Source organism: Tupaia chinensis, unplaced genomic scaffold (assembly GCF_000334495.1).
Source record: "Tupaia chinensis unplaced genomic scaffold, TupChi_1.0 Scaffold138425_1, whole genome shotgun sequence".
NCBI lineage: Eukaryota > Metazoa > Chordata > Mammalia > Scandentia > Tupaiidae > Tupaia > Tupaia belangeri.
The window spans coordinates 781825-794865 of NW_006198322.1; positions in this window are offsets into that span (position 1 = coordinate 781825).

Consider the following 13041-nt stretch of genomic DNA (forward strand, 5'->3'; position numbering starts at 1 on the left):
GATAGACTTACTCCATTCTCACCTCGCTCAGATTAGGATGTGGAAGGCGTTGAAAGGAGGGGCTGCTCTTCCAGAACTAGTACTAGTGCTTGCAAACAGGCAACATAAACAGACATTTGGGAGGGGGCAAAACTTCAAATTGTCCCTCCACTACCAAATATAGCAGAGTAGACTCTTGATTGTAAAAGTAATCTCTTGGGTCTGGCAGGTGGCATGGTGGTTAAGGTGCTGGACTCCCACATGACCAACTGCAGTTTGAGTCCCAGACCTGGTGCCTTGCTGTCTCTTTTTCTTCCTTTCTGTCTCTCTGGTCAAATTAAAAAAATAATAAACAATAAAATTAAATAATTCTAAAAAAGCCCCAGAAAACCATAATCTCTGACTTGGGAGTTTCTGCCATTTTGCTGTTTTTACTCTTAAAACTGGCAGTTAATTTTATAAATCAGCATCAAAATATGTTCTAAAGCATCTTGTTAATGTCTAGCACCCTGAAAAAAATAAGTATTTCTGAAAGAATTTATAGTTAAAAACATAGCAACTAAAAAAACCCAAACAAACAAACAACTCTAAAAAGCTTCTTTTGGTTCCTACTAAGAACATTCTTAATTTGAGATATTTAGGAAGCATAAAGGATTAATCATGGTTTTTTTTTTTTTTTTTTTTTTTTGAACTTGAGAATGAGAGCTTTGTGTTTTCCACTGGGATTTGGGCGTGGTTGAAAAAGCTGTTAATGTTATTATTATAACAATAGACTTTTGGTGAATGTGAATAATTCAGGTCACAAATTGTTATGCTCAGCTTAAACTCATGGTATTTTATTGAACCTTGTTTTTTCACTTAAATGAAAGACTTCAACATGTAATTCAAAGTGCTTGGTTTAATTAAAAGTAAAAATTTAGGGGATGGGGAAGATGGAATTGGGAGAAGAAGGGGAGAAACATTTAAAAGACAGAAAAACAAAAGTTATCTGTGATGATCATGTATATAGTAATATCTTTTTTTTTGTTTTCAAGAGGTTTTTGCTGTAGGGTGCATGCGCTCACCAGACAGAGAGACAGAGACACAGAAAGCGAGAAATCACCCCCCAGGGGGGATGGCCACGCCACAGTCCCTTCTCCTCCATTCTCCTCTTGGGATCTTGGGCACACATGCACACATGCCCGGCATGAGTTTTAAGCCACTGGGTCTGGGATGCGAACCACGGTCGACTACATGGGAGTCTGGCGACATAGCCATTACGCCAACTGCTGGTCCCTATATAGTAATATCTTTGACTGGACTAGGTAATATATACTATTCATTCAACTGTATACTGATTAAATATAAATTTAAAAAATCAAGTTTAAAGAGAAAAGAAAAAACAACTTCTTATCGTTATTTCTGCATTGGATTTACTTACTGTGTTTCTTGAGGGAGGACTGTGATAAGAAGCCCTCTTGTTTTTGGAGAGAGATTTTTGCTATAGGGCACATGCACTTCTTGGAGAGACAGAGACAGACAGACAGAAAGTGAGAAAGGGCCCCCCATGGGGTGGGATAGCCACACCACAATCCCTTCTCCATTCTCCTTTTGTGATTTTAGGTACATGTAAATACATGCCTTGTGTGTTTCAAGGCTCCGGGTCCAGGACTTGAACTGTGGTGGGCTGTGAGAGTCCAGACCCTAACCACTATACTACCTGCTATCCCCAAGAAGCCCTTTTTTAATACTTCTTAGTTTTACCCAACCCAGCAACAGGTTTCCTACATCATGACAATGACTTGGCGTGGTGAATGTCACTGCAATGCCAAAGCAGAGTAGCTTTGGTAGGTCTTTTGGCACATAATGAGTCTAAGAGCTTAAGTGATGAGTAGCTAAGGGTTTTAATTATTGTACTCCTTTTCATAAGGATGAAGTAATGATTGTGTGTCGTCATTAAGTGTGCGTCAGGCACATTGTTTGGATTGAAACGTCTTAGTTCAGAAATTGTACGTTGCTCAGCAGGTGCCTTATTTAGTTTGGAAACATTGTGGAACGCATAAAGTAGGCTTAGGAGTGCGTAGATAGAATCAGGTCCTCTGAAGAAATGGACCCTTCCAAGTCATAAGTAGACAATGTGCAAGATGAGCCTCAACTCCTGGCACGCACGGAGGCTGTGAAGATGAGCACTCGGGAGTCCGTGGCGGGAGCTCCCATCTGGCCCAGGATGGGGTGGTTTGGTTATCACCGAGGGTAGCAACTGCAGTGGACTGAGATCTTTACACCCGTGACTTCGTGTGGGGATCCCCAGCAACGATAGCGCATCACTTTTGGAGGGTGCTAGGAAAGCAGTGGATCAGCCTAAGATCAGGAAAGTGGAGAAAGAAAACTCAGTAAGGAAGTTGCTCTTTTGTAAAACATGTTTTCTCCTGGCTACTAGATGAAGAAGGACTAATGAAATTATATGTATTATACATTATATAATATGTAAATTATATATAATATATTATGTACAATATTATATATTATGTATTACATAATAGAATATTTAATTATATAATATGTGTATATTTTATATATTATATATGTTATATATTATATATATCATATATATAATGCATATATTGTTTTTATTTTTATTTTTTGAGAGGTTTTTGCTATAGGGTGCGTGTGCTCGCCAGAAAGACAGAGAGAGACAGAGAGATAGAAAGTGAGAAATCACCCTCCCAGGGGGGATGGCCACACCACAGTCCCTTCTCCTCCATTCTCCTCTCGGGATCTTGGGCACGCACGCACATGTGTCCAGCATCACTTTAAGCCACTGGGTCTGGGACTCAAACAGTCGACTACATGGGAGTCCAGCGACACAGCCATTACACTGGCCCCAATGTATATATTGTTATATATTACATATTTAATATTACACATAATGCATATTTATATGCTCCCATCTAATGAAGAGGGGATGATAGATTTTGTATATCATGATTTTACAGTCCCAAATGAGTTCAGGGATCAGGAATCTGGAAAGTGGCCAATAATGTCTCAAGAAGAAAGATAAGAGACAGTTTATTTCCTGGTGGAAATGAATATTTCCACCTATTAGTAGTCTTGCCGGAAGAACTAAACCCAAACACGAGAGCCCTTTAGCTATAACCACCATTTGCAGAGAATAGAGGGGCAGGGGGGTGGCAGGTGGTTCGGTGGTGTGGTTAAGGCCATGGACTCCCAAACGGCTGAGCGCTGTTCGAGTCCCAGATGTGGTGACCTGTTTTATCACTTTCCCTTTCTCTGTCTCTGGATGAATTAAATAATAATAATAGGTTAAATAAATAATTAAAAATAGGAAAATAGGGCAGAAATGTGGGCATGCAGTCAGGCGGGAGGCACCGCTGCAGGCCGTGTGGAAGCGCTCTTGGTGGCTTCCTGGCCCGCGTGGGATCCCGTCAAGCTGTAAGCTGTAGGGACGATCACAGCGTGAACATCGTGTAGAGGTTGTCCCCTTTCTGTCTTACCCTGTCCCCAGGAAATAAATAAATACATTTTAAAACAAATAAACAAAAATAAATGTAAGAAAAGGAAAAAGATGGAAGAGGAACTGAGAGGCTATAAAAGATCTAAGAGATTAAAGATGAACCAGTTGTGATGACAGACTTTTGGTTTCTGACGTGGGGCACATGGGCTTGCTGGAGAAAGACGGGGAAGTGAGAAATCACCCTCCAGTGGGGATGGCCACACCACAGTCCCTTCTCCATCCTCAGGATTTTAGGCACACACGCACATGCATACTGCTTGGTTTTCAAGCTGCTGTATCTGAGACTTGAACCGTGATTGGCCATGTGGGAGTCCAGCGCCTAAACCACCACAATACCTCCTGGCCCCTAGACTTTATTTAGATTAAATAGTTATAAAAAGTAGAAGTTTATACGAGAATTGAAGAAATGTAAACACAACCTGGATTCTTGGTATTAGGGAATTATTTAAAGTTTTTGCTCTTTATAAAGAGACTATCTTTGGGGCCAGCAGGTGGCATGGTGGTTAGGGCATTGGATTCCCACATGGCTGACCGTGGTTCGAGACCCAGATGTGGCAGCTTGCTTTCTCACTTTCTTACTCTCTCTGTATGTCTCTCTGGTTATTATTAAATTAAAAAGTAATAATAAATCAAGTTAAATAAAAAATAAAAAAAGGAGACTGTCTTTCTAGTATATTTACAGAGGAAATGATGGGAAGTCTGGGATTCTCAACAACACAATGTCAAGGAGAGTGAGTGGGAGGGAAGTGAGTGTGTGGGGAGATGTAATTGAACTAGGATTGGTCATGAGTTAGTAATTGGAGCTGGCTGGCCATGAGACTATTGTGTTTACTTTTGTGAGACTATTGTATTTAGCACGTCTTGAAATTTCTATAAGAAAGTTCTAGTCACAGCCCTTAAGAATTGTAAGAGAGCTGGACAGAAAAGAGTAACAGTAATACCGTAAATTGAGGCCCCTAAAAGAGGTCTGTGTAAATTACTGTGGGAGCACGGATGTGCAGGACTGGGTCACGGAAAAGGGTGACGAGTGAAGCTTGCAGAGGCATGGTGGTTAAGGTGCCGGACTCCCACGTGGTTGACAGTGATGCGAGTCCTGGACCTGGTGGCTTGGAAATCATGCCAGGTGCATAGGTGTGCATGCCCGGAATCCTGAGAGAATGGAGAAGGGGTAGTGGAGAGGCCATCCGCTAGGGTGTGATTTCTCACTCTCCCCGCCCCCCCCTCTTTTCTCTCCCAGGAGTGTATACACCCTGTGACAAAACCCTAAAACAATCAGATAATGAAAGGTAGAGCTTGATTCTGGCCGGAAAGACAATCGGAGTAGCACTCCGGGCAAAACGCCCAGCAAGAGAGATGGTGTGGAGGTGGGGAATTATGCAGCCCACTCACCGAGGCGCCGTGGCGTCCGGGAAGCAGATGGCGTAGGTCCGGGACGGGGCAGATGAGACAGGCTATGCTTCAAGTCAGAATTCTGTAGGGAGGGACCGCAACGTGGGAGCATGTCAAGGAGGGTGTTCCTAAATATCGTCGACATTGACTCATTTATTTTCCGGTGGCCTAGTGTCCAGAGTGATGTGCAGGTGTGTTGATATGGTTGAGTAAGGCTAAGCAAAGGCTAAGGTGAAGTGGAGTGTAGTTATATAATCACATCACTTCTGGCAGCTACCCTGACAGAGTAGGTGTATAAGTCAACCAGTTAGGATAAACCGTTGTCTATTGTTTGCCCTCACAAACGTCACACGCATTCAGTGTAGAAAACAAAAATCTTCAGGTGGAGATAAAGAATAGAACGAGTCAGCCGTAATGCCATGCATTGTGACACAAACCACTGCTTATACACTTTTCACAGATGACACACTGCCTTTGTGTTACTCAGCTAGCATTTAATTACCTTGACACTACGGTAATGGTATATGTACATTTTTTGAATCATTTTACTCTTAATTTTGCCAGAGGACATGCGAGCTTGACAGATAGAGGGACAGGGACAGAGACGGAGGGAGAGGGAGAAAGCATCCCCCCACGGAGGTGGTCATGCCACAATCCCGTCTCTCCCATTTCTCTATCCTATCAGATTTTGGGCACGCATGTCCATGCATCTGCCCTGTTTTTCAAGCCTTGCAGGCTGGGATTAGAACAGTGGAATCGGCCATGTTGGATCCACATCTCTTAACCACTAGACCGTGGTGCCAGACCCGAGTCATTTTATTGTCACAAAGTTTGTATTTAAAGATTATAAATAATTAGAAGTGATTTGAGCAGATACCAATGTTCCATTAGGAATATCCCGTAAATGCCAGTGAGTTACTTTAAAACAAATTGCTTATAAGAAATCTAAGTGCCAATAGCTAGTATTTGTTAGGAATGTACGTCCCGGGTATTGTTCCTAGTGCTTTCCATTAACTCATTTTTTCCCAGTAGCTCTTAGAAGTGAGTACACTCCATCATTTCAGATGGAAGTTAAAACATTCGCCTGCTCAAAGGCCATAGCAAGTGGGAAGCTGGGAGCCTGGCTCTGGGGCCTTGTCTTTCCCTTGGCAGTGGACTCCATTTCAAATTTCATGCTATAGAATTTGTAATGTAAGGCATATACCAAAAAAAAAAAAAAAAAAGAAAAGAAAAAAAAAGTGCAGAGGTATTGGACGGGAAAGAAGGTCTTTTATGGGAAGTCTCAAAACCAGTTTGCCAATTTGTTCCCTCCAGCAGCTGCACGGCTGCATTCTTTACCCTCCGTTGGTTTGGTACCAGGGACCAGTTTTGTGGAAGACAATTTTTTTCAGACCGGGGAAGGTCTGGTGGGGAGGAGGATGGTTAATACGCCTCTGCTCTGACAGGAGGGGGATTCGAGTGGCAGCGTGAGTGATGGGGAGTGGCTGTAAATGCAGATGAAGCTCCTGCACTTGCCTGCGCTCACCTCCTGCTGTGTGGCCTGGTTCCCAACAGGGATTTGGGGACCCCTGCCTGTCGCCTCTTATTTAAAACATATTCGTCAATCTGATGGAAGAAGGGTCGTTATTGATTGCATCCCTGTTTGTGATTTCTAGGGGGTGTGAACATATTTTCCATGCTACTTTCATTTCCTGTTTGTTCTTGTACTTGGGCCCTTTTTTCCTACTGATGGCTTGTTCTATTGCTACGTAAGAGCTTCACATCTTTATTTTTGCAAGGTGGCCAGTCGTAACATTGAGAATAATGTGTGTCTCTTATCACCCGTGTTTCTGTTACCTACCCTTGTATTTTAGTTTTTGTTTTATGTATTTTTATGATAACTGATACATTAAGGTTCGCGGCTATTTTATATGGGTTGTAGAACATAACTACTACATAAAAGTATCTAATTTGGGGCCAGCAGGTGGTGTGATGGTTAAGGCGCTGGACTCCCACATGATTGACCATGGTTCAAGTCCTGGACCTGGCAGATTGAAAATCACAACAGGTGCATGTGTGTGTGTGCCCAAAATCCTGAGGGGAAAATGTAGGAAAAGGGATTGTGGCATGGCTTTCCCGCTCGAGGTGGTGATTTCTCACTTCCCCTCTCTGTGTCTTTCTCTGTCTCCAGCAAGTATATGTGCCCTGCGGCAAAAACCTACAAAAAAAAGTCCCTAATTTGTACCACATAACTTTTGCCTTGAATTCTGCAGTGTGTGGTATTAATACTGTTCTGTCACCCCGCCGCCTTTTTGCTTTTGTGTGTATTTATGCTTGCCCAGTATCCTATCATCCTTGGCTTTAGCATTAGATACTTAGGAGGATCTATGGGTGAAGTCTGAGGATCCAATAGAACTGGAAATTGTTTGGTGAATTATCTGGAAGGTGGTGTGCGTGTGTGTAACTGTGTGTGTGTCTAAAAGAAAGGTGTTATGTTTTTAATATTGGCCGTACTGGTATATTATATATTGTCAGGGTTGACATTATCTCCGTAGTAAAATTTTCCCTTTCAGATGTATAAGCAACTTTATTTTAAAGCTCATTGGCTCTTGGTTAATTTTTTTCTTTCCATATTTTGACATTTTCTCTTTATTAGAACATGCACATACGTCATGCTTCCTAAACTAAAAGGAATTCTTTTTCTAGCTTGTTTTTGTTATTTCACGGTTTTTCACCTCTGCAGGATGCCTACTCTTTGCAGAAGTTGAGGTACTTTGAAAATGAGTCCAGTGGAGAAGCCTTGTGGGTGCGGCTCTAGTGAGCTGGGCTCACTCCCAGTTTTTCAGCTTGTGTAAGAAGATAACCCACAAACACCTGCAGTGTTACTTTTTGTTTAGTCTTCTCCTCCCCAGGGCTGTGTGCTCTCTGGACAGAGATGGTGAGAAACCGCCTCTTGCGGGGATGGCCGTGCTGCAGCCCCTCCTCCTTTCTCCTCTCGGGACTCTGGGCATGCACGTGCATCGTCTAAGCAGTCGGGAGAGGGACTTGAGCCACATGGCTGAGCATGTGGGAGCCGAGCACCTTAGCTACCTGCTGGCCCTGAGTGTTACGTTTTTTAATAGCCTGAGGGTGTGTGTGCTTGCCAGAGAGACAGAGGAGAAAGCACCCCGCTGTGAGTCATGCCCAGGCCACAATCCCTTCTCTTCCGTTTTTCCATCCCGTCAGGATTTGGGGCACGTGCGCACACCTGTCGGGTGTAATTTGCAAGCCTCCAGGGCTGAGATTCCAACCGTGCGTGGCCGCGTGGAGCCAGCTCACTTAACCACTAGACTATTGGGCTGGCCCAAGTTTAAATTTTTTTAAATTACCATTTTATAATTTGAAAAAGCATGGCAGTAAATAAGTAAATAAGGAAAACCAAGTGCTTCTTAGCCTTGGAAAAGACTGATGCGGGCCAGAGAATGGCTGTTCTTTGCAGTACGAACGGTGGTGTGATGTGCTGATGCTGTGGGGTCCGACTCTGGGGCCTAGATGCCTTGGGTTTGAGTCCTGCCACTCCTGTCAGCCAGCTTTGTCACCTCCGGCAGTGTGGTGACATTTCGTACATTCACATTTCTTTCCTAACTTGGAAAATGGTGTTCGCAATTATTCTTCATAGAGTGGTTGTGAGCATGAAGTGACTAAGGGGTGGTTAGCACCGGGCCTCAGCTACAGATGCATCAGCCCTAGTTCTTACCATTGCCAACTCAGCAACCCACCAGAGACCTTTCCTCTTGGTGTCTTTATAGCCAGGGGAACGGTGGTCCTTGCCCTCCCCCCTCGAGTGCATACACGCTTAGGCTTGTCGTCTATATCCATGACAGAGTGCACATGTGCACAGAGACAGAGACAGAGAGAGGAGTGAGAGATGGGTTCCCTCCGCGGGGTCTGCCTACACTTCTGCAGGCCTCCAGCCTGTGGGATCCTGGGCCCTCCACGTGCACCAGCGTGGTTCCAGGCTGCCAGGGTGGGCCAGGGACTCGGAGTGCTTCCCCATGCGAGAGTCGAGAGTCCCCTGTTAGCTTGTTAGCCCCTGCTGCTGAGCTGGCTGGCGCTGTCACATAGCCGGATCTTCAGAAGGTGGTCTGCTCCCGCCTCCTGCCCGGAGGGACATAAGTGTTGTCTCTATCATTCAGTTACGAGGAAAATACGCCCTTGAGATGAGGGAGATACGAGACATACAGTTCTGGAGGGAGCTCTGTGTACAGGTAGCAAACTCGGCACTGAGATAGAGGGCGTTTAAGGTGCCACCCTGGCTGGGGCAGGAGTGAGGGATTCTTAGCCTGGGAAAAGACCGATGTGGGCCAGAGAATGGCTGTTCTTTGCAGTACGAACGGTGGGGCACTGTGCTGATGCTGCAGGGTCCGACTCTGGGAGGTGTTTAGCTTAGTTCTGTTTTGTTTTTGATTTTGGATTTGCAGGGTAAGCTGCGCTGCTGCTTTAGAGTTTGAGCTGAGACGTAGGTGACACGGATCTGTAAAGTGAACGGTGGTGACATTTGGTACATGCAGTGTCGGTGTCCACTGCCTCTCCCAGGTCCCAGACGTTCCCGTCTCTCCGGAAGGAAACCTTGTGCCTATTCCTCAGTCGCTTTCCACCTCCACCCCCAGACCCCTGGCGACCACCCCACTGCAGTTCGAGTGTCAACCTGAGGCTGGACAGAAGCGCGTAGGATCTTGCTCCAGTGGAGCTCGAGGCCGGTGGGTACGGTGTGAAGCTGCCGAGGTTGTGCAGGCCAGGTGCGGTGAGGGCCCAGTCATGACGGCGCTGGAAGGGGAGGAGAGAGGGCACACCTCAGGGAAGCGTGGGCCACCTGCACGCTGTGGGGACTTGGCAAAGCCACGCCGTCCACAGACGAGTCAGAGCTCTTGCCCGCCAGCCCCGTGTGGCTCCCACTAGTGCCCTGGGACTGACGCTCTGCACGGTTTCTGACTGGCTGGTAATAGTGTCCCAAGGGGACATCTTAGACTTCTGCATCTTCCTCTACCTCAACAACTTAGTGTTTTTTGTTTTTGTTTTTTGAGAAGTTTTTGCTGTTAGGGTGAGTGTGCTCGTCAGAGAGACAGAGAGCAAGAAGTCATCCCCACCCCTCTCCAGTGGGGTTGGCCATGCTGCCATCACTTCTCCTTAATTCTCCTCTTGGGATTTTGGGCATGCACGCAGACAGGCCCACTGTGAGTTTCAAGCCGCCGGGTCTCGACTTGAACCACGGTTGACTGTGTGGGAGTCCAGTGCCTTACTTACTGTGCCACCTACTGGCCCGTTTTTTTTTTTTTTCCAAGTGTACTTATAATCAGTTTGTAGGAATAGTTTGGTAATCTGGTGATGGTGTTTGAAAATACCTCTGAAAGTTCAGCTTACTCTGATAATAATCATTATAAGGACAGATTTCTTTTTTATGAGATATCTAGTTTTCCTCCTCCTTTTTATTATGAAAAAATTGAAACGTACGTTATATTAGGTTGTCGGAAAAGTCATGATGCATTTTTGCAGGGAAAGACATAGAAAAATAATGTTGTGATTTTTCTGCCAATCCAATATTAGAAGGAATCAAACCCGTGAACTAGGACCGACCTGCCTACCGCTTAAGATTAAAGACTTCTTACCTTTTTTTTCAGTATCTGTTGTATTTTACCCAGATACTTCAAAAAGTTCACGGAAAGGTGGAATTAAGATATGAGTTGATTTCGGTACAAAAACTTTCGAAATCCACACATAGTTCTTTCATTAAACATATTTTCTATGAAGTCTTTGAGGACCTCGCGAACATGTAAGTGTACGTGACAAAGATATACCGTGTACACTCATAACTTTCACTGACCCAGTACTGCAACATGCATCACTTAAAATAAGGTATTTTGGGGCCAGTAGGTGGTGTGGCGCTTAAAGTGCTGGACTCCCACGTGGTCAACTGCAGTTCCAGTTTGGACCTGGAAGCTTGCTTGCTTCCTCTCTCTCTCTATCCCTCGGTCTGTCTGGTGAGTGCATGTGCCTTGTAGCAAATTAAAAAATAATAATGATAAATAAAAAATAAATCTCTTAGAAAACAAAAGATATTTTAGGGGACTAGCAGGTGTCGTGGAGGTCAAGGCATTGAACTCCCACATGGCTGACCATGGTTTGAGTCCTGGATCTGGTAGCTTGAAAATCATGTGCGAGTGTGTGCCCCAAGTCCCGAGAGGAGGGTGGAGGAGAAGGGATTGCAATGCGACCATCCCCCCGGGGGGGTGATTTCTCACTTTCCCTCTCTGTCTCCTTATTTTTCATGTGCCCTATAGCAAAAACCCTAAAAAAAAGGTATCTTTAGATGTCTCTTATAGAATATGTAGTAACATTGGGAACTGTACCATTTACTTGCAGGAGAGGAAGCTCAGGGTGGTAGTAATGACTTGTGAAGATGAAGCAGAGTTGGAAGAAATAGCGATTAGGCATCACCATCTTTCACACTAGTGATGCCATTATACTCTTGGTTTTCGAGGTGGCCGTGAAGCACCCATGTTAATTGGTGATATTCTTTTTAAATGGCTCTCTTCAAAAAGCAGTATGTTTATCTAGGAAGGACCCTGTACGAAGGGACCCCTGGCGGCCTTCTGAGCCCTGGCGTATCTCCGGGATGGACATTCCTCGGCAGGGAGCTGTCGGAGCTGTGGTGAGGGGGACACTGCTGTAAGGACGTGCCGGGGGATGTGCGGGTCCCTGCATGCTGCCAGCCTGCCAGTCGGTGGTCAGGGAGCAGAACACTGGGGCTCCTCCAGGACCCAGGGAGGCCTCTGTCTTCTTTCCCTCTCTTTTCTTCTTCTTTCTAATTTATGCATTCTTAGTTACATGAAAGCATTACACATTTTTTTCTTTTTCTTTTTTTTTTTTTTTTTTTTGAGAAGTTTTTGCTATAGGGCGCATGCGTTCACCAGAAAGACAGAGAGAGACAGAGAGACAGGAAGCAAGAAATCACCCCCGGGGGGGATGGCCATGCTGCAACCCCTTCTCCTCCATTCTCCTCTTGGGATCTTGGCCATGCATGCACATGCGCCCGGTGTGAGTTTAAGCCACCGGATCTGGGACTCGAACCATGGTCAATTACATGGGAGTCCAGCGACGTAGACGTTACGCCAACTGCTGGTCCTAATCATTGCACATTTCCGCGGTGCACAATGTGGCTTTTCAAAGGATGCAGTCAGGACATGGCAGTCAGGTCAGGGGTATCATCAATACATCGTTTTCATTGATGTGTTTTTGTCTGTTAAGTGTTTCTTTTTCTCCTCCTCCTCTTCCCCCCCACCCCCAAAAGAGAGCATACGTGCTCCTCAGAGAGAGACAGAGAGGGAGAGGGAAGGAAAGCGAGACAGCAGCCCCGCGCAGAGCGGTCATACCACAGCCCCTTCTCCTTCACCTCCCCCTCCTTTTGGGATTTTGAGCACACACATGTATTGGTTTGTTTCCGAAGCAGCAGCGTCCAGGACTTGAACCGTGTGTTCGGCTGCTTGGGCTTTGGGCCACAGACCACAGGCTGGCCGTGCATTTATTTCTAACCTCATGCCCCTGGCCCCACTGCTGTAGCTGTCCCGCTGCTGGAATCTTCCAGAGAACTGCCTGTCGTCGCCTGTGTCCCGGGGAGGGAGTGATGCGTGGTGGCATACAGGCCACACCCGGTGGGAGATGCGCGTTTCTGTGTCCTGCTACTGTCGTACTTCCCTGTTTGCAGGGTGCCTCTTACTGAGAGATTTTGCAATAGGGCACGCGTGCTTGCCAGAGAGGCAGAGAGACAGAGAGACAGAAAGCGAGAAATCACCCCGTGGGAGGATGGCCATGCTGCAGTCCCTTCTCCATTCTCTTCTCGGGGTTTTGGGCATGCACGCACATGCCGGGCATGAGTTTTAAGCCGCCAGGTCCCGAACTTGAACCACGGTCAACTATGTGGGAGTCCAGTGACATAGCCGTTATGCCATCTGCTGGTCCCAGAATGACGTTTTTTTGACTTTTCAGCTAAGAATGATAATTTATTAAAATCATTAATTAACTGTTATTTGGTCATTTAAATGGGAGAGTGTACATTTGTGAAACTCAGCACATAGTAACTATTAACTGTGTGCCGGGCACCGTGTTGCCTAGGGCATGTAAATACAAAGTCCAGCATAGGACCA